At 45.6% G+C, this 21,887-nt stretch overlaps 1 protein-coding gene across 4 annotated transcripts in view; it reads left to right on the top strand.

The window, feature by feature from the left end:
* LOC110598687 (uncharacterized) overlaps positions 1–21,456 on the top strand; it is a 95,616-nt gene extending 74,160 nt beyond the window's left edge. For 2 of the 4 annotated variants that reach the window (XR_013430821.1, XM_078032210.1), the window contains exons 2-4: positions 10,131–10,393; positions 10,595–10,820; positions 20,344–21,456. The gene's annotated coding sequence lies outside the window, so the exon portion shown is untranslated. Of the gene's footprint in view, positions 3,512–3,607; positions 5,039–10,130; positions 10,394–10,594; positions 10,821–20,343 lie in introns of all 4 variants that reach the window. The other 2 variants (XR_002484579.3, XM_078032213.1) reach the window with 2 other exon arrangements.
* Positions 21,457–21,887: the final 431 nt, after the last annotated feature.

Below are 21,887 nucleotides of genomic sequence, written 5' to 3'. Positions count from 1 at the left end.
GTCGGAGTTGGGCTGAACATTGCCCCTCGGGGAGTCAGGGATTATTGCAGAGTGCTTCTGGCCATGGCTGGGTCAGGGTGACCTGTGTCATTGTGATGCAACCACCAGCATACCTTGGTGGCCTTGGGTGTAGCTCTACGGACCAGGGAGGGTAGAAAATCCCTCTGAAAGACGGCAGGGATCCAGACAGTGGGCCCTTGATCACTGTAACAGTCGCCTCCCCGGACACGAGGGGCCTACTTTACAATGGTCTGTCTGTGGAACTACTACCCGACCAAAGGCCATCGATTCAAATGCCTCCAAAAGCCTGGCAGGTGACGTAAATGAGTGACAGAGGTCATTGGAAGAAACATCCTTTCTCTCATTTTCCTTAGTCTAGGTCTTGTTTTCCCCACATTTTATGACATGGGTAAAAGCAATACTTCATGCTCCTCTTATTTCTTTTCCGGAAAAAGCGACCTTGTACACATAATTAGGCACCAGGTCCCTGGCCTCCCACTATGGGTGTCACAGTGGGTAACGATGGTGGGGAGGGATGGGTCTTTCTCTCAGTTGAAGATGAGGTTTTTCTCTAGCATCTGTGCTGACCCCCAAAAGAGTTGACAAAATTAAGGACGAATGAAGTCTTAGTCTCACAGTAGTGGACAGTCAGAGGCTAGCAATGACTCAAGAGTTCCACGGAGAACCTGGGTCTTTCTTCATTGAGGCCAGCTTCGGCTTCCTCCACTGGCTGGCCGCTCTCAGAGTGGCTGGCTGGTGGCCCCTTGCATCCAGATCTGCAGCTTGCTTTCATTTTCTTTCTGGGTGCCTGGGAATGACTCTCCAATCCCATTACCTCTCTTGTTTCTTTCTTCCTGATTGGATGCACCCAGGTCACCTGCCAGTCTTGGACCAATAAGAGGCCTCAGAAGAATGGGGAATGCTGATTGGCTTAGGAAGATAAGGGTGTTGAAGAAAAAGAGGGAAAGAAACAGAATCCAGGCTCTATTGAGAGGGGGTGTGGCAAAGGGAACCAATGTCAAAACCATTTAGTTTGTCAAAAGATCAAGAAATCTGGATCTTAGATGAAATTTTCAAAGTATCAAATAAAAGCAACTAATTTAAACTTCCTTTTTTTTTAAAAAAAAATAAATATCATTCAGGTCAACATTGGGCACAATGAAGTATGACTAAACACATTGGTCCTTGGGCCTCAAGGCAAATAGAGAACTGACAGAGGAGATGAGGGAAGCAAAGGGTTGACGGAATTCCATTAAAGAATTCACGAGATGGTCAAGGACTCTGGGACTGCGAAGCTCTTGGTGTCTTTTTTTATTATTTTTCCTTCTTCCATCTTGTGACTGCCTGGGAATAACACCTGTAATAGATTTCAGTGGGCCCCCAACGGCACCTCAGAGACTTTTAAAAGGTCAAGAGCTTTCTTAAGAACTTAACTTACTACTCGAGAGTAACTTGGGTGCTAGAGAAAAAAAAAAATCAGGATGAATGTTCATAGGAAGTTAAAGCCTGCCTTTTTTTTTCCCCCTCTTAGGAAAATTCTAAATGTTAACAGAAGCATGGATCTGCTGAGAGAGCTACAGGTTTTCCGTTCCAAAAATGCTTTTGTTGCTAATTAAAATTAGTCTAATTTTGAAATGATCACATCATTAAAGAGTATTTCAACTGATATTGATTTGATGATACCTACAAACATCTTAGAATAAAGAGCCTGGTGTTTTAGCATTATAAGGTGCTCTGATTAAACTCGGATCTCTGAAATTGATGACATGAGCTCCCGATACCTCTTCATTCCTTCCCACCCCTGCATGAAATAATTATGAATACTTCACTCCATGCAATCCACGTTTATTTTATTTTATTTATTTTCTTCTACAAGGATGGGGGATGGCTGGATAAAGTGCTAGTTCTTTGCTGGTCTATACTATGGCCCTAGCAATATCTTAATTAAGTCTAGAGTCAAAATGAAATATGTGCCCCATGCATGTTTCTAATCCTTTCAAACCTGCAGTTTTGATGTGTGATCCTGGGCCAGCTCTTTAGAATGGTGTCTATTATGTCAATAAATCTTCACAGCGATGTCAGCCGGGACATCAGCATCTTTGGTGGAAGGGAGGGCTGGCTTTCAGAGGTGCTGGAGGTTGGGGGCACAGTCTCAGAGAGGCTTCACCCTTATTCCCAGGGGCAGGTGCTTTTTCCACACTGTCTGCTCCACATAAATATCCTGTTCATTCGCTTATTCGTCCCTCACTCGCCTGGCAGCTCAGCCTAGCCTCCTGACCTCTCAGTCTGTGCAAAGTCCAACTTCAGGCTGAAGGCTCCACTGAAGTCCACCCCATCCGGAATTCAAGCCAACATGGGTCCCTCCCTTTCCCGTTTGCAGAAGTTACCAGTGATGCATCAGATGGCTTCAGCCGATTCGGACTTTGATCCATTCATTTGACTCCTATCCACTGAACCCATCCTTCTTGTGAGACAGTATTTGGATCAGAAAAAATGAGAAAGAAAGAAAGAAAAAAAAAAAAAACAGGAAGATCAGATCCCTGCTGTTAGGGCATTTACATTTTGGGTTGTGACGGGCAGAAAATAGCTAGAGAAGTACATAATTTTGCATTGTAAAATGTCCACAAAGGGAGCAAAGAAGGTAGCATTCCAGAAACATGGTCGACAGGAAGCTGCGTGAGACAGGAGACCAGGTGGGTCTCTCAAGGGGAAGGCTTTCAGGCACAGAAATGAGAGGGGGAAGAACATTTCCTGGGTTTATGTAATTTTTCTGTCTCCAAGGTCAGCAAATTGAAGGTTCCTTAAAGGCCAGATGAGATATGCCTATCTCCCGAGCCCTTTGGATTTCAGCCCTGGGCTGACAGATCTGGGCGGAACCCAGTAGGTCCTTACTGAGCCTAACAGAGGGAGCGAGAGACTAGATTCTTCCCACTCCCTCAAGAGGAAGACAGCAGCAGCAGTTCAGAGTGAGTGATGGGGGGTGGGGGAGAAGCCCTATCTCGAGGAGGGACTATTTATTCTGAGACTTCATGGAACCTGGATTTCACAAGTTCTAATGCACAACGATGAAGGTTGGGCACCACCTTCTTGGAGTGAAACTTCTTTTCTGATGCACGTTCCTCCGTCTTTTCATGCACGTCTCAGAGCATCCCGAGTGGCCCAACTACCAGACCCTCCTTTGACGGAGTGTGAGGCTGAGACACCTGTGTGACTATTTGGGGTCACATCTGCTGTTCCTAGAAAATCAGGTGCCTCCCAGAAATCCTTGCCTGATTCTTTCTTCTGTGCCCCAGTGGTACAAAGCAGGCTATGCCCTCGTGTCTGTGTTTGCCCAACAGTGGGTTAAGAATCTCCAGAAGAGTGGGAACTGGCTGGCAGGTGCTTCCACTGGCCTCAGAGACTGTGAGATGGCCATGAATCCGAGACTCTGCGGGCCCAACACCGATGCCAAACTGACCAGCAGCAATTTGCCACGACGTCTCTGCAGAGAAACCTCTGCCATTTGCCCAAGGTGAGTGGACTAGTCCATTTTCCATTACTCTAATGACACACCTGAGGCTGGTACTTTATAAAGTAAAGAAGTTTTCTTTTTTTTTTTTTTTTTTAGCCCTTAGCTCTGGACAGAGTGCTGGCCTTGGCTCAGCTCTGTGAAGGACTTCACGGTGGATGGAACACAGTGGCAAGAAAACATGCTGGGGGAGAGCCTATGGTGAGACAAAAAGCCAGAGACCAAGAAGGGGACGATTCTTGCTCTCTTATAACAGCACTCTCTTGGTTCCCCCACCTCCTAATACCGCCACACTGAGATGCAAGCTCCCAGGACATGGACACAGATGGAGTACCGTATGTGCTTGAGCCATAGGCGGGATCAGGAGCAGTCAAAGATGGTAACTGGGCCTTTCTCATTCTGGGAACATCTGACAGAGAAAGTCAAGGTGCCGGGATTTGATGGTGGCCTCAGGATTCCAAAGAACTTCCCTGAGAGTGAAAGTTTTGAATAAGCCAATGTGGCCTCTGACCTGACATCCGTTCCATGTGCCGTCTGACCTGGGGTGGCCAGACTCTCGGATACGGACCGTCATGAAGGCCACAGTCCACATGTCCTCACTCTTTGACCCCGATGATGGGTGGATCCTAAGGGCACCTCCTCTACCTTCTCCTGGCAGGAAGTGCTCGTCCTTTGTCAGCAGAGTGGACCACGTGTGGGGAGAAGGCAGCCGACTTGACTTCTGAGGCCACTTTAGACACACTGTGTTTCCAGCTTCTTTTCCCATTGTTGGTGACACATCCCGAAGGAAAGACCAAGCAGACGGCTTTTTTGGTTAGGAACATTTCAAAGTTTATTTTGATTCTTCTTCTGACTTAAACAGAAATTATCCCAACAACTTTGGCGACATCTATTTTCATCTGCATGTGGTATTTGCAACGACTCCAAAGTGGAAGACGTATTTACACCATGACATTTCCCATGGCGCGCGATGCCCTTTGTCTAAACATCCTGGGACGCAGTCACGTGACCTTTGACGCTCGTGTCTCCTAGGAGAATCCTGGACGTGCCCTACCAGGTTCCTCTCCCCACTCCAAGGAGGAACTCTAAATGCATGACTCTTATTTCAATGACTTTTGACATTTCTATTGAGGTTTTTAAAATAGAGATGTGCATTCTTCTTAATCTTAGGGATTCTAATTGAAGAAATACCAGAAGTGAATGTTTTAAGGTCCCACATGTACCATCCAGCACATGGTGAAGATGTGCAAAGTGGAATTTCAACTCAGATTGCCCCTTTCCTGGGAGACCTGTTCACCCTGTAACTGGGGCTAGGGACGCTATGGAGCTGACCAATTTGCTTCCCTGCAGAGTGGATAGCTTTCTGATGGTCTGCTTTTTGACTCCTTTGGGAAAAGATGTGTTAACAGGAGAGAACAATAGAGTGGAAGAGAGTCCTCTCGTTGGAGAACATGGTGGGCACCAAAGTGTGGAAGTGTGTTCAGCCCTGTTTGCCTGCCTCTGGGTAGGACCGCTGACCTGTCCCTCAGGGTGAGTGTTCCGGGTGTTCCTCTAAATCTTATTGAACCCTTGGACTTGGGAATGCTGCCTTTCCTCCTGGCAGCTGTAGGAGCTGTGGACAAGATGCTTTGATAACCACAGCTTCCCAGCCTGAGGACCAGGAATGAGGCCGTATGTCACCAAGCTTCACCCAGGCCCTTGGACATCCTCTTTCCAGTGTACACTGACACAGTTCAACGTCCAAGGGCCTTTGACTCCATTGCTGTGCCTTAGGGCTATTTGTTCTAAATGCACTTAAAGTCACGGTGCTTGTACCCAGCAGGTGGAAATATCTGGAAATGGGCCCCCCAAGTGGCGTCTCTCAACCAGTGACTTTTTAAAATGATATTTTTTATTGGTGCACTATAATTATGCATGGTAATGAGATTCATCATGCCATACTGTATTTGCACAAAACATAATTTCATCAATCTCATTTCCCAGTGTCTTCTCTTATCTCTCCTCCAATCCACTTGCTCTACTCTATTGATCTTCCTTTTATTATTATCGTTGTCATTATTAATATTGTTGTTGTTCGTGCATTATAAAAACATTTAGAATCCATGGTTTTATGTTCATACGTGGACGTAGCATCTAGATTTTGTATTCCAGGACTTCCCCAGCTCTTCCTTGCCTCCCTCTCTCTCTTTTTATCAACTTCCTCTTCTCTATTGGTCTCCTTTTTTCCCCCCTTGAGATCCCTCTCTTTAATTCCTTTCTCTCTCTCTCTAGCTTCAACTTTTGAAAGAAAATATCTGACCATTGACTTTCTGAGTCTGGCTTACTTCACTAAGTGTGACCAGGGACATGCAAATCAAAACTACATTGAGATTTTATCTCACTCCATTTAAAATGGCAATTATTAAAAATGCAGGTAATAATGGCCGGTGAGGATGTTGGGTACATGTACACTTAAACATTGCAGGTGGGACTGAAAATTGGTATAACCATCTTGGAAAGCCGTGTGGAGATTTCTCAAAAGACTAGGATTGGAACCACCATACGACCTAGTTATCCCACTCCTTGGTATTTATTTGTAGGAATTAAGATCAACCTACTATAGTGATCCACACATAGGAATGTTTATAGAAGCACAATTCACAATAGCCAAGTTATGGAGCCAGCTCATCAACAGGTGAATGGATAAAGAAAATGTATATGCATTTAATGAGGTTTTACTCTGCCATAAAGAAGAATTAAATTATGGAACTGGAGAAGCAGTGACTCTTTTTTTTCCCTCTTTTGAAATTTATTCTAATTTTTTGTTTGTGCTTTTCAGTTGAGCATGACAGTGGAATGTATATTGGCGAATTATACATACATAGAGTATAACTTTTTCTAATTAGGATCTTATTGTTATGGTTGTACACTATGCAGAATTACTGTGGTACTGAACTTCCTACCCTCCTCCTGGCTCCCTTCCCTCAATTCACTTTGTCTAACCCAAACCCAATGAAATTCTATTTTTTTGTCCTCCCCACCCTCCCTTGTTTTGGGTGAGCATCAACATATCGGAGAGAATATTTCATATTTGATTTTTTGGGATTAGCTTATTTCATTAGCATGATTTTCTTCAGCTCCATCCATTGACTGGCAAATGCTATAGTTTCATTCTTCTTTATGGCTGAGTAATATTCCATTGTGTATATATATGCCACATTTTCTTTATCTATTCATCCACTGAAGGACACCCTAGGTTGGTTCCATAGCTTGGCTATTGTGAATGGAGCTGCTATAAACATTGATGTGGCTGTGTCACTGTAGTAAGCTGATTTTAGGTCCTTTGGGTATAGACGAAGGAGTGGAATAACTGGGTCAAATGGTCAACTAGTGGATCTTGACAGTTGCATATTACGATACAAATTCCCTTACTTCTCAGGGGGGACTTCCCAGAATCTCTCTTGGCACCAGGCACCATTGTGATAGCTGTTTTAAAGAAGCACTCTTAGCTGCTCAGCTTTCTTTACAACCTCCCCAGGTATTTCCTACATGCAGATCCTTGCTCAGGGTCAACGTCATAAGTCTTTCTTGTTGTTATAACTGAATACTACTGACCAGGTAATTTATGAAGAAAACAAAAATTTCTTAAATTTACAGAGGCTGGAAAGTCTGAAGTTAAGGATCCACATCTGGTGAGGGGCCTCTTGCTGGTGGGGACCCTGTAGAATCTTGAGACTTAAACAGGTCATAGCACAGTGAGAGGGGGATATTCCAGACACATAGCCAAACTGGCTTTTTATAACAGATTCTTTTTTTCTTGAGATACCCCTTTAACCCAATAATCTCTCAGCCCATGAATCACCTCTTAGGTCCCACCTGGTCCCAGCTCCTAAATACCTCACAGACCCTAAATTTCAATATGAGCTTAGGTGTGAACATTTAAGTCATAGCAACCAGTGTCTGCAGGAATCCAAACTGAGACTACTGCACTCCGAGAGGCCTCAGCTAGGCACCGGGGGGGCACGCTGCTAGAACTTTTTTCTTTCATTCACCAATGCAGAAATTCAATCTACTTTCCCTTCCTCTTTCCTGAACTGGTTCTAGCAGAGAGGTCAGGTAAGGAAGCATCCCGTTCACACCGGAAGCGAGGAATTTCCAAAGAAAGGTTCAGGTAGTGAGTGTAGCCAAGAGACCCAGAAAGGCTCCTGTCAGGAGGGAAGATGATTGACAGTTTGAAGAATTAGCAGAAACTGGAAGAATAAAATAAGATCAGCAAAAACACAGAGGTGAGGATATCCTGGGACTGAATGATGAAACACACGTAGGTGGTAGGTGGTCGTAGCTGGAGAAGATAAAGGATGTGTGAAAGGCCCCAGGCGGAAACGAGGTGGGGAAAAAAAACTTTAGGAAGATGTTAGAGGTTGCTGTGCCCTACCCAGTGCTCACGGATAAATTTAGAACAGGAATGAAGCATGTATCAATGCACCTGTCTATGGAATGACATCCACATAAGCCCTCCTCAGTCTAGCTTAAGACAGAAGCCATTCAAAGGCTTAGGGGAATACAGCAGGGAAAAAAATGAACAGATCATCCTAGAAGAGCTCAACCCGTCCATTGTGATGATAACAAGGGTCACAGTGGTGATAAATGCTGCTGTAGACACACAGAATTGGGAGGGAAAGTAAAATGGGGGCAGTAAGGATCCTTCACACCATCAGTGACATTGGGAAGCCTAGACTTCAAGCTTGGATCCTCTCATGAGTCTGGGTACAGGGGCTGGCTTTGTAGAATTGGAAGACATCCCACTTTTATTTAATATGTTCTAAAATATCTCAGGAACGGATGGGAAGCCAGGGTCCTGAATCTGCTCATTCATTTTCAGGAGAGTAATAATAAAAAAAAAAAAATTAAGTTTGGAGTCAGGGCAAAGGTGTGACTTGGCTTCCTGGAGGCCGCATGCAAAAAAAAATCAACATGGACTTGTACAAAGCTCAAACGTGTCCACAACGTGGTGCTCTGTACGTCTGCAAGCATCCTGGCCATGACTTCTGGTGATCCCCCTGTCCCGCAGAAGGATTAGGGATGACTTTTTTAGTAAAACAGTTTTTGAAATTTTTAAGTGTATCATGCACACAGAAGAGTGCAAAAAATCACAAGTCTATTGTGAAATAATTTTCACAATCTAAACACATCCATAAAATCAGGTCCCAAATCACAAAGTATTATTAGTATCTCCCAGAAATCCCATTAGATCCGTCTTCCGGTTACTACTCCCTCTCACACAGGGAAAATACTCTGAGTCTGTGTTAGTTATCCGTGGCTTAAAACAAAAGCACACACTCATCCTCTCCACCATTTCTATGGGTCAGGAGTTTGCAAGCTTGCCTTGGTGATTCTGGCTCTTCTATGAGTATGCCCATTCAATCCAGATTTATCCAAAGGTCGATCGACATCAACTAGTAGGAATAGTTCTGCTACGAAGGACTTAGGCTTCTGTTGACTTGCTTCATGGTTTAAATCTAGCGAATACTGTCCATACCCAGGAAATCATCATACATTGGCACGGTCCATAAGGAAGTGCCGGGTTTCTGTTCTGGAGACTAAAAGGCTCAGGGTTCACTCCAGCTGAACTGGGCTAACTGGGCTGCACGAAATAACCACACAAGAGACACAAATTCCTTTGTCTTTGGGGTCACTGTGACAGCTCCTCTGACCTTAAGGATCTGCAGGAAGAGAGAGAGCGAGAGCACGCGCTGACCCCTTTTATTGAGGAGAAGCTGTTCACATGAGGCAAGGGGTCAGGTTTCAGGGGGCTGAGTCTATCTTCATGATGTCCACTGTCAGCAGGTTGACTGACACCTGGGTAGGCCACACCCAAGGGCACAGAAAGAGAAGGGGACACACACAAAGCACTTCCATGGAAGATTCTACCCTAAACAGGGCAAGGGGCTATATTACAAAGGAACAGGTGAGTGTAGCTCCACCCATGGGGCTGTAGCAAGATACACCCATGCACGAGACACCGACCCTCGAACCCAAGAAGGGTGGGGAAAGCTCTGCCACATTTCTGCGACTGAGCACCTCAGCACCCAGCCGGAGAGTGTGACTCGGTCACGTGTGAGGTTGGTCTCCCACAAGAAAGATCAGGATATGTTGAGAGCCACAGCTGAAGCGGCCCCAGCAAACTTCCAGCTGATTGGCTCAGGCCCCAGCAAACTTCCAGCTGATTGGCTCCTCTGTGGTGATGCTCATTGGACTGTTTCCCTGCCCTTTCCGACCACAGAGCTGCTCATTGGGGGACTCTTTTGGCTCCACCCACGCAACTCAGCCAATTGGCCTCAAGAGCAGGAGGAGTGGTGGGGAGTTGAGAGGCTTGTGGGAAGCCGGTGGTGGCAGTTGGGCTCTGAGGGAATTCCTGAAGAGCTGCGTGGTGCGGCGTGTGTGTTCTAAAAATAAAGTTTGTTTCTGCTTGACAAGTGGCTTGTGAATTGTGCCCAGCCAGACTGCGGCAAGGATACATACTGTTTCTCCAAATCCTGGGCTCTCTGCTGGCCAAAGCCGAGTGTCAGGACCAGGAATCTTAGCCACTTTGCTAGTTCATGTAACATTTGTTTTTTCTTTTTCTTTTCCCCTTTCCTCCCAGGAATCGTCAAGAAGCTAATGAGTGTTACTCGTGGCATGAGGACTTTGCATGTTCATCTTCTCAGAGGCAAAGCCCAGGGAATCAAAAGACAGGACACTTCTCTGATTGGTCCTCCTATCTCAGAAAAGGTCGGAAAGACAGGGGCAAAGAGTCATTCCTGTTTGCAGCATCTGGTGGGAACAGTCTCAGGCAGACAGAGGAGAAGTCCACCTGCTGCAGCCTGGCGAAGGGGATGGCCCTCCCATAGCATCTCCCAGGAAGAGGTGAGGAGTAGCTCCACCTGCAGACGGAAACGCAGGGGGGGTCCCCACTCCTGAGAAGTCCCTGGGAGAGGTGGGGAGGTTATGGGGCAGCAGGAAAAGCCTTGGAAACTCTTTCTCTCTCCCAGAAAACCATTCCGTGAGCGTGTCGCATGAGACCCTGTCACTTCTGCTCTTCACAGTGATATTCCTCTCATCTTCCAGGGTGGAGGTGGAGGACAGGCCTCCTTGCCTTGATCTCTTCTGGGCATGTGCAGCCAATGTCCACCCGCTGGGACCTGCCCTGTGGTGTCCAAAAGGTTTCTTGGGGCCTGGCACCAGAGTGGGTGCCCCCCTTCCTCCCTGGGGAGGCTCCCTCCACCAGTGTCGGCTGGAGTTGGTGGGTGCCTACTTCGGCCCCCTCGGGTCCCTCTTATGAGACGGCTCAGAGGTGAGTGTGGTACTGTTCCTTTCACAGTTCCCACTGGGACCAGGCTTTCCCAGACACAATGGCAGATTTCTTTTCTTTTTTTTTTTTTTTTTGCAAATTCCTCAATGCGATGCTTTATCGACTCTCCCTTCCCTATCTCACCTCCCCAACCCCCTCCCAATGGTCATTCACCTCTCACATAAACCTCTTGCAGCTGGAGCTTTGTCCTTGTCTCAGGGCCTGGTTCTTGGGGAACTCAGGTCAACACGGGTCCTGGGAGTCGTGGCTCTCAGCTCATTCATTCACTTCTTCACATGCACACGCAACGCTTCCTGGCTGTTTGCCAGGTCAGGGACTTATAGCTGGGAATACACTGGACTCAAGACCAAAAAGTTTCCCTGAGGAACTTTCCTTCCTGTTGGGAAGAAAGAAAGGAAGAAAGGAAGAGAGGAAGAAAGGAAGAAAGAGAGAGAGAGAGAGAGAGAGAGAGAGAGAGAGAGAGAGAGAGAGAGAGAAAGGAAGGAAGGAAGGAAAGAATGGAAGGAAGGAAGGAAGGAAGGAAAGAAAGAAACAGGAAATAAAAAAGAAAGAAAGAAGGAAAGGAGGGCTGGAGCTGTAGCTCAGTGGTAGAGTGCCTACCTTGCATGTGTGAGGCCCTGGGTTCAATCCGTAGCACCACATAAAAATAAACAAGGACACTTTAAAAAATAAGTAAGGAAGAAAGGAAATAAAGAAAGAAAAAGAAAGGAAGAAAGAAAGAGAGAAGGAAAGAAAAAAAGAAAGAAAGAAAGAAAGAAAGAAAGAAAGAAAGAAAGAAAGAAAGAAAGAAAGGAAGAAAGGAAGAAAGGAAATGACTTATAAGGGCACAACTCCAAGTGAGAGGTTCTATCCGAGATGGGGGAGACCTCTCTTAGTTGCTCAGTTCTGTGAGGCCTGGCCAGGCCTGGTCTCTGGGCCCCTGGGGGGCTGTCCCACACAAAGACATAAATGGCCCTTGCCCCTCTCTGCCTCCCTCACCTCTGGCGCCTTGCCCAGTGGCTGCCTCTCCTTGTGGGACTCTGGTTTTAGGGGAGACCCAGCCTGGCCAAGCTGCACGGTGCAGGGGAGACTTCTCCCGGCATGGCAGCCTCAGACCGGAGCTGCTTCCTGTCAGCTCGGCACCCACCGAGTACTCTAGAACCTGGATCCAGTTGTCGTGACTCACGGGCCACAGAAGCAATGAATTTGGGAAGAACAGGAAAAACAGTCAATATTTATCCAACAGCTTCTCTATGGAGACTCGACCAGGGACTTCAACCTAGGTCGTCTCATTGAACCCTAACTGTCTGGGGGCAAGAATTTTATCCCTGGCAACGGAGAAGGCAACGGAGACTTGGCGGGACTGAGTGACTTCTCTATGGTTTCAAAGCTGACGTGATGCCAGGGTTTAGGCTCCCGTCTCCTTGACTCCAAATCCAGTAGCCCCAGACCACACCCTGCTGTGTGCACATGGCTGCCCATCAGAGACTCTTGGAAGTCGATTCTCTTCTATGCGCCTGGCCATGCCGGGTCAGCCTTATGTCTCCTTACCTCAGGAAGCCCTGGGATGGCCAGTGTCAGACATGGAAGGCAAAGTCTGGAGTCCTCGGCCTGCATCTGGGAGGGCCTGGGCTGGAAGGCAGCAGGTGTGATCAGAACATCCCCGAGGGCCCAGGACACACTGCTCGGGAAAGGACTCAGAGGGCGGGGCTGGTTGGCAGGTGCTGGCCTCTCCTCTGTGCCTGGTCAAGCATCCTCCAGTGGATTTCCAAAGCAGTGGGGGCAACAAGGATGGTGACCTTACATCAGTCATTTCTGGGGAGGCACATTGAGTGCTCAGCATGGCCACGTGGCATCGTAGGTCACTCTCCTCCAACCTGCTGCTCCAGAATCCAGCCTGGTTGTTGTGCACTTGGCCACGAAAGGCAAGGACACAGCAAGGTGCCGCTCTGTCTGGAACCCGAGGCTTTTCAGAGCTGCGCAGGGCTGGCTGGGGCTGGAACTGGCGCTCTGGAGGGCAGCGCCGAACTCTTTGCATGTATTTTACCACGTTCTCCTGCGGCTCCTTGGGAAGTGTTCAACAGAGCTGGTTTCCCTTGTGCTCGTCTGAGCCTGGCTTCTGTCAGTTTATGTGTTTTTCAAAAAATGCTGTCAATTCTCCACTTCTTGAATCCGTTAATTATCTGCCTGACTGTCTGTTTAGGCAGAGGAAAACCCAAATTGCGTAGGATCTCGCCCACCTCGCTGCAAGTCAGTTCAGTAAACACTCACCACAGCCCTGCTGGCTGGCCCAACCTGCCGCCAAACACAGGAGAGGCACTGAGGAAGAGGTGGCTGGTTTGGGCCTTGCTTTGGGAGGTAGGTGTGTGCGTCCTCTCTTGACTGCCAAGGCGGGAAGTGGCATGTCCTGGTCAACTCTGTCCTGACCCAATCCAAGGGTGAGGGAAAGGGGGTGGCATAGGGGCTCACAGAACTGCGGCTGCAGAACAGGGTGGCAGTGCCCCAGCCAAGAGCCCAGCTGCCTGGCCCTTCCCCTGTGCTAGCCGGGGGTGCACACGTGCCCGGTCGTGGGTCTGGGCATCTTATGCACATACAAGGGTTTGTTGGGAGAATCAAAGCAACAGTTGAAAACTGTGAAAGGGACAGGGACCTGAGATGAGGACCAACGGAGTGGAGGGATCTGTTCTGGGTTCCTTCCGGGCGCCAGGGTTCCAAGGCCTTCTCCTCCGACGGTTGGATTGGAATCAGTTCTGAGAAAGCTTCCAGAGCTTCTCTGTAGGGTGGAGTTGACTGGTGAAGGTCAGTTTATTGCTGTGGAAATGTAGAGTCCAAAGAGAGACGGGCCTGGTGAGTCCTCCAAAAACTAAGCACAGACTTGCTGTGCAACCTAGCGATTCCACAAAAGAACTCAAAGCAGGCACGGGAAGTGATCTTCTGTTTGAACACCCATGTTTATGGCGGTACTATTCACCAGAGCCGAGAGACGGGAATGACCCCAATGGCGGGTGGACGGATGGACGGGCAAAATGTGAAGATGCCTACACGAGGCAGTGTCATTTAGCCTTGACAGGAAATTCCGATGCGTGCTATAGTGTAAATGGACCTTAGGACATAGTGAAGCGACCCCGTCCCTGGAGAATGAATTTACTTGGCTCCTCTAGATGGGGTACCTGGAGTAGCCAATGCCGAGACAGGAAGGAGAAAGGTTCTTGCTGGGGGTTGGGGGAAAGGAGACAGGATGTTTTCATTTGATGTGTAGGGAGCTTGTTTGTGATGATGAGGAGTCGTGGTTGCACAGAAACCGTGTGAGTGTGTTGGAGGCAGTGCACTGAGAAAAGGTAAAATGGTGAACTGGATATTATGTCGACTTTAGCCACAGTTAGAAAGGAAGAAAAAAGAAAGGAAGGGAGGAGGAAGGAAGAATGGAAGGAAGGAAGGAAGGAAGACAGGTCGGCAGGCAGAGGAGGAAGGAAGTAGCCTGCTTGGTGGCTCACACCCGCCATCCCCGCCCCCCAGGAGGCTGAGGCAGGAGGATCCAAATTTGAAGCCAGCCTCGGGAATTTTGTGAGGCACTAAGCAACAGAGCAAGACCCTGTCTCAAAATAAAAAATGAAGAGGACTGGGGATGTGGCCCTGTGGCTAAGTGCCCCTGAGTTCAATCCCTGGTACCAAAAAAAAAAAAAAAAAAAAAAGAAAAGAAAAAAAAGAAAAAGAAAGAAAAGGAAGGGTGAGTCTGAGAGGGAGGAAGAGAAGAAAGGAAGAGGAAGGGACTCCTTGGGTCCTGTCACCTGAGACATCCAAGCAGAAGCCACCTGACTCCGGGCCTGGTGCTGCCAAGGGACTCAGGAATCAGACGAGGGCTGTCCCTTTGAAGAGCCTGGTGACACACGGGAAGAGCGTGTGGGGTCAGACAAAAATGGATGAATACCCACCTGGCATCCCAGTTAGCCGAATGATGTGGACAAGCGGCCCAGGCTCTCGAAAGCTGTCCTGGGTTTCCTGTAAGACGATGCTTCAGTGATCGCCGTGCAAGTTACTTGTGAGAACCGAATGAGTCGGTGTGCCAGGAAACCAGATCCATGTGACGCCAAATAAAACACACACTGACCACAGAGAAAGAACTCAGATCACCATGAACATATGAGAAGATGCTCAAATCAACCCATAAGAGAAATACAGATCACAAATTAAACACAATGTTAATTTAAATCTATCATCAGATTGGAAAATGTAATGGTTTAGGAGCACATACTGTTGGAGAGATTATGGTGAAATAGCTGTGTGTTTTGCCAGTTCAAGGCAAAATAATGCTACCCTAGGGAGGGCAATTTGGCAATGTTTATAAATATCAGAGACCAAATTTCTTAGTGATTTAACAATGTTACTTCTGGGAAATTCTTCTACAGATATACCCCTGAACATATGCAAAATGACATACATGCAAGTTTTTTTGTATCAGAAAAAACTGAAGTAGAAAATATTTAAAACAATTAAATATCCACTAATAAGAGATTTTTTAAAAAATGAAATCAGCCAGATTTACAGAAAAGGAATAGTATGCAGCTAGAAAAAGGAACGAGGAAGCTGTGCTGAAATGGTTAATTGACAAAAAAGCAAAGTATAAGCTACACACATAGCGTGTTGGTCAGCAATATGTCAGTGTGACCAAAATACCTGACAAGGAGGAAAAAGGTGATTTAGGGTCATGGTTTCAGACATTCAGTCTACGGTCTGTCAACTCCATTGTTCTGGGCCAAAGGTGAGTCAGAACATCCTGGTGGAGGAAATGCTGCTCAAATTACAGTGTCAAGGAAGCAGAGGGAAAAGGGGGAGTGACCGCAGGAATATATGCCCTTCTAGGGCACACTTCCAACCACCTACCTCCTCCTTCTATGCCCCACTCACCTACAGTTACCACCTCGTTAGTTCATTCAAACTAGAATGGACCAATTAGGTCACAGCTCTCACAAGCTAATCATTTCTCATCTGAATATTCCAGAATTAACACAGGAGCTTTTGGAAGACACCTCCTATCCAAACCATAACCTCAAGTTTTTTGGTATAAGAGGAGAGGGGGTAAAAAAAATACATACATCTTTGCTCCTTTTTGCCTAATGAAAAAAAAATTGTACATCAACAAGAAACTAATAAAAAATATTTTCCTGAAGGAGTATGGAAGGGAATAAGGAGGTAACCTAGGTGTGAATCTCCCCCCTTCTCCTTCTTATTTTTTCTCTTCCTCCTCCTCCTTCTCCTCATCCCTCCTCCTCCTTCTTCCTCCTCCTTCTTCCTCTTCCTCCTTCATCAGCATCATCTCTTCCTCCCCCTTCTTCCCCTCCTCCTCCTCTTCTTCCTCCTCCTCTTCTTTTGTCCTCTCCCTTCTCTCTCTCTTCATAATGTGTTAGTTAGCTTTTAATTGCTTTGACCAAAACATTCAATAAGAACAACTTAAAAGAGTAACAAAAGTGTGTCTGGGGCTCATGGTCTTAGAGGTCTCAGTCCCTAGATGACCAGCTCCATGACTCTGAATTCAAGGGGAGACGGCACATTTTGCAGGAAGGAACCAGAAGAGGAAAGTTACTCAGCTCATAGCAGGGTCAGGGAGCAGGGGGGGAGCAGAAGGCCCTGAAGGGAAAATGCACCCTTCCAGGGAACACCTCCGTGACCCGCCTGTTAGCCAGGCCCCCCTGCCTACAGTCACCGCCCAGTCAGTCCATTGAAAGCTAAGACGGATTGATTCCATCACCCATCTCACGTTCGGGTCATTTTATCTCTGAATTTTCGTGCATTAACAGGATACTTGGGGATACACTTCAGACCCAAACCATAAGATTTTGTCCGTGGCTGCTAAAAAAGCTCATGGCCACTTCACAGTGCAAAGTGCATTAGTCTGTCTCCGAGAGTCCCAAGGTCTTAACACCCACCGTTAGCATTGTCCAAAAGTCCAGGCCCAAAGTCTCATCGGAAAGGCAAGGCAAGTTCCTGGTTGCAATCTCCTGTGAAAGTAAGTTGGAGACATCCAATACACAGTGCTATGGAGTAAATATCCCCAGTCCAAAAAAATAGGAGGGTTAGGGGCACAGAAAGAAAGCATGGGGCCCAAACAAGACCAAAACCCAGGAGCACACAGGTCCCCTCACTCTGCCTATAGCAGAGGGCACCTGGTTGTGAGACGTGCTACCTCTAGAGCCTGGGCACCCACCCCTTTGGCCTTGCTTGCTGTGCACAGGCGTCTCCTTTGGCTTGACTTTCTCTGCAGTCAGCAGCTTTTTTGACAGACAGTCCACCTTACTGGCATCTCTTAATTTCTGGGGTATCCATTTCAGCTTCAGCTTCACCTTCACAGCTTCGTGCATCACCTCAGGGGCAGCCCAGAGGAGCCTGCTACACTTTGTTTGGCCTCCAGGGCCTTCCTCTGAAATCTCAGCAGGTGCCTCTGTGACCCCTCCAGGAAGACTCCAACATCCATCACGCACTCCTGCAGAGCCAGCACCACATGCATGCTATCAAGGTCTGCTGCCGGCCCATGCAATACCCGGGTCCCCTGAAATCAAGGCTGCAGTGAGCTCCGCATGGTGAGACAACTTTTTAGGAGCTCCCAGTGTGAGCCAGATACACCCGTGACCTCTTCTCAAAGGAATTCTCCCTTGGAGAGCCTTGAACCCACAAAGGGTGTGGTCCCGAAAATTCCTGGGGTGTCCTCAAGACATTTCCTATTGTGCAAAGTACTCAGCATTTCTGTAAGAGCTACAATCTCATCAAGAAGCCCACCTTCCTTGGCCCTAGCTTCATATGCACTTGTCTGTTCAAGTCCAGTTTCCCCTCTGAAACCTCCTGAGCAGAGTCCACATTTCTACCTGCAGTCGGGTCTCCGAAGCTCAGCAGAGGAAAGATGCTCAGCTTCTGGCAGAGCCACAAAGCAGAGGCAGGAGAAGGGGACACAGAGAAGGTGCGCCTTCCCAGGGCACACTCCCAGGGACCCACCTCGGCCAGTCAAGCCCCCCCCCCCACCCAGAGACATCACCCAGCCTTAGATTGTGGTCTAACCATGAATTCATTTTATCTCTGAATATTCCTGTCCTAACAGGAGGTGGTTTTTTTTTTTTTTTTTTTTTTTGGTGGGGGGAACCTCCTTTCTAAACCATAAACACATCAATTTGATTTTTATAGCATGTTAGCAATTACATGCTTAAAACTTAATTTACAAAGTGAAACTTGATTTAAAAATAAAAAACCAACTTTTCAAAATTATGAAACTTTATCGGAGACACCGAAGATGTCTTAATGAAGGAATTGGCAGATTATGGTCCTATCGGGAAAGGCTCTCTCTACTCCAGTGACATCAGTTCTTTCTAAATTAACTAATTCATTCAATACATTTGGAAACAACAGCTCTACCTATAAAATCTAACAGGCATTCTCATGTTCGCCAGGAAAATAAATTGTTCTAGGATTGTTGGAAGAATTTTGTGAGGGGAAAAAAACCAGGAGCTTATGTTATCAAGATAGACCACTAAAATCGAGTGACTAAAGTGCACTTAAAATATGTTAATTGTATTTTATTATTACATGAGAAAAAAAAGATGCATCAAGAAAAGAATGGAGAATCTGAAAACGGACCCACGTGTGTTTAAAAATTTACAAAATTGTAAAAATAAATTGAAAAACCCTTATTTTACAATATTAATGCAACTAATTGCAACTGGGTTTGATTGAAATCTGTGTATTCTGAAAGCAAAACTTTACAAGTATAAGAATAAAATGCAGAAGAATTTCCATAGGATTAGATAATACAAACTTGGCCACCCAGGAGAGAAAAACCAAGAAATGACAAAGAAAAAGAATAACCCGATTTTACTACCCTACAATTTAAAAATCACCAGAAATATAGTGATTTCAATATCCTAGTAACAAACATAAACTAAAGACAGAAGAAAACAGCTGGGGTGGAGCTTAGTTGTAGAGCCCTTGCTTTGAATGCATAGGGTTTCGGCCCCAGCACTGCATTAAAAATATAAAAGAGAAATTTTACAACATGATTATATTTTTACATCCTAGAAATAAAACTAATAAGTTGTGTGTAAGATCTCCATACCAGAAAATGTAAAATATTATTATTAATCATCATCCTTATATTATATATTATTTTGAATAAATTAAGATTTTAATAAATGGATTTCTGTGCTGTGTTCTTGGGTTGGAGTGTAGCTATATCAGTTCTTCCCAAATGATTTATATATTTATTCAATTTCAATAAAGATATCAGGATTCTCTTTCTCCCTTTTTGGAGGAAAGTGACATACTGACTTAAGTTTTTTTTTTTTTTTTGTGTTTTCTGATCTTTCAGTCTTTTTTTTTTTTTTTTGCATTTTAATTGACGTATCCTAATTGTACACATTTATGGGATATAGCATGATATTTGAATACATGTATACAATGTGAATGATCAGATCAGATCAGGATAATTGGTACGTCCATCACCTCTAACATTTATCATTTCTTTTTTTTTTTTTTTATTGGTTGTTCAAAACATTACAGAGCTCAAGACATATCATCTTTCATACATTCGACTCAATTGGGTTTTGAACTCCCCAAATACATAATACAGACTCACTTCTGTTACATACTCACATTTTTACATAATGGCATATTAGTGACTGTTGTATTCTGCTACCTTTCCTATCCCCTACTATCCCCCCTCCCCTCCCCTCCCCTCCCAACATCCCTCTCTACCTCCTCTGCTGTTGTTCAATTCTCTCCCCTTTTTTTCCCCCCACCCCCTTGCCCCTCATAACCTCTTATTATTTTGTGTATCACTGAAGGTCTCCTACCATTTCCATATGTTTTCCCTTCTCTCTTCCTTTCTCTCCCCCCATTCGTCTTAGTTTACTGTTAGTCTTTTCCTCATGCTCTTCCTTCCTGTTCTATTCTTAGTGGCTCTCTTTATATCAAAGAAGACATTTGACATTTGTTTTTTAGGGCTTGGCTAGCTTCACTTAGCATAATCTGCTCTAATGCCATCCATTTCCCTGCAAATTCTATGATTTTGTCGTTTCTTAGTGCTGCATAATACTCCATTGTGTATAGCTGCCACAATTTTTTTATCCACTCATCTATTGAAGGGCATCTAGGTTGGTTCCACAGTCTAGCTATTGTGAATTGTGCTGCTATAATCATTGATGTGGCCGTATCCGTATAGTGTGCTCTTTTCTGACTTAAGTTTTAATGGAACTCTGAAGGCCTAAGAATAGTTGAGATAATCCTTGAGAAGAAGTAGATAAAGGACTTATTGTATTGGATATCCAGATTTTTTTAAAAAAATTTATTTTTAGTTTTTTAGGTGGACATAATATCTTTATTTCAATTTTATGTGGTGCTGAGAATTGAACCCAGTGCCTCACGCGTGCAAAGTGAGCGTGCTACCACTTGAGCCACATCCCCAGCCCAAGACAGGGCCTTGTTAAGTTGTTTCAGGTTTCCCTAAGTTGCTGAAGCTGGCTTTGAACTTGCTATCCTCCTGCCTCAGCCTCCTGAGTCACTGGGATTACAGGCCTGCACCGCGCTGCCCATAAACTTGATCCAGGACCAAAGGCACACTGTGGCTGGGAAACCGGAAGTCGTGTCCCTTTGATAAAGACAGCTGCATCAGCTGGACAGCCACAGAGGGGATATGACAAGTGACGTCACATTACCCGGCCCATACACACAGAGCCATCCTTGGCTGCAAGGTGAAAAGAAAACAATAAAGCTTCCAAGGCAAACATCACAGACTATTCTTATAACCTCGGGGTAGAAAAGACTTCTTAAATCAAATATCAAAAGTACTCCCATCAAAGAAGATGGATAAATTGAGCTACATTAAAATGAAAACGTTTGTTCATTAAAAGACATCGTAAAGAGGCAAGGATAAATCACAGAGAGGGAGAATGTATTTATAACACAAATAACCAATAAACAACTTGTTCCCAGAATATATAAAGAACTGCAAATCAATACAAAATGACGCATAACTGTGCCAGTTATTAATTTATTGCCTCTTGGCTCCAAATTTACCCTATTTATTCCTGCTTTGTAATCCTGGCAGTGGACTCTGATGCCGAATTTGTGCTTTTCCAGCTGACTCTACATCGGGCTCTGTCAACAGGGGGCACCGAAGGAAACTGCAAAGATGGAGGAGGAACAAGGTTTGTTTTCCATCCCTAATTTTTACCATGCATGCAAAGCGCTGCAGCTCAGGTGGATTTCCAGAGCACTTCCGGGCAGTGCATGACCCCTGTGGATCTGGGGCAGCCCCAGCAATTTCATCTTTATTACAGAGGCAGGGAGCAGGTTTCTGCAGCAGTTTCATCATCTGGAAGCTGGAATCTCACTGCATCTCAGGTTGAAGAACCTCTTTTCTAAACTGCCACGGGTCTTCCTGTTCCCCTTCTCCTGAGCCCCAGGGATGGTCACTTTCTGCAGTTGCCACCCCGTGTATCTTACAATCCAGCCTTCCCTCTTTCAGTCGGTAGCCACCCCTTAACCTTAAGAAATATCCATAATATTTTTCTTTGTTTAAATTCCTGGGTGTGTTGTATTTCTCCTAAAGGGCCCCTGGCCAATACCAGAACCCAACAGGAAAAAAAAAAAATGAGAGCAACTCATCAGAATACAGAAGACGTTCTAGATAGGGATGAAGGGTGGGAGGGAAAGGGAGGGGGCAGGGGATTAGCCAGGGCGGTGGAATGTGATGGACATCTAAAGTACACGTATGACGACTTGAATTGGGTGTCAGCATACTTTATATATAAACAGATATGAAAAATTGTGATACATATGTGTAATAAGAATTGTAATTGCAAAAAAAACCCCAAAGTACATGTATAAAGGCATGAATTGGTGTGAACATACTCTATATACAAAGATATGAAAAATTGTACTCTGTATGTGTAAGAAGAATTGTAATGCCTTCCACTGTTGTGTATTTAAAAAAATTAATTCAATAAAACTAAAATAAAAAAAAGAATACAGAAATGTATTTCCCAAAGGCAAATCCACCTAGGAAGAAGGACTTAGCATCATTCCTCATCT

Source organism: Ictidomys tridecemlineatus, chromosome 15, assembly GCF_052094955.1.
Source record: "Ictidomys tridecemlineatus isolate mIctTri1 chromosome 15, mIctTri1.hap1, whole genome shotgun sequence".
Taxonomy (NCBI): Eukaryota; Metazoa; Chordata; class Mammalia; order Rodentia; family Sciuridae; genus Ictidomys; species Ictidomys tridecemlineatus.
The sequence above is the reverse complement of the archived record's forward strand: the minus strand, read 5'-3'. Positions and strand labels throughout refer to the sequence as shown.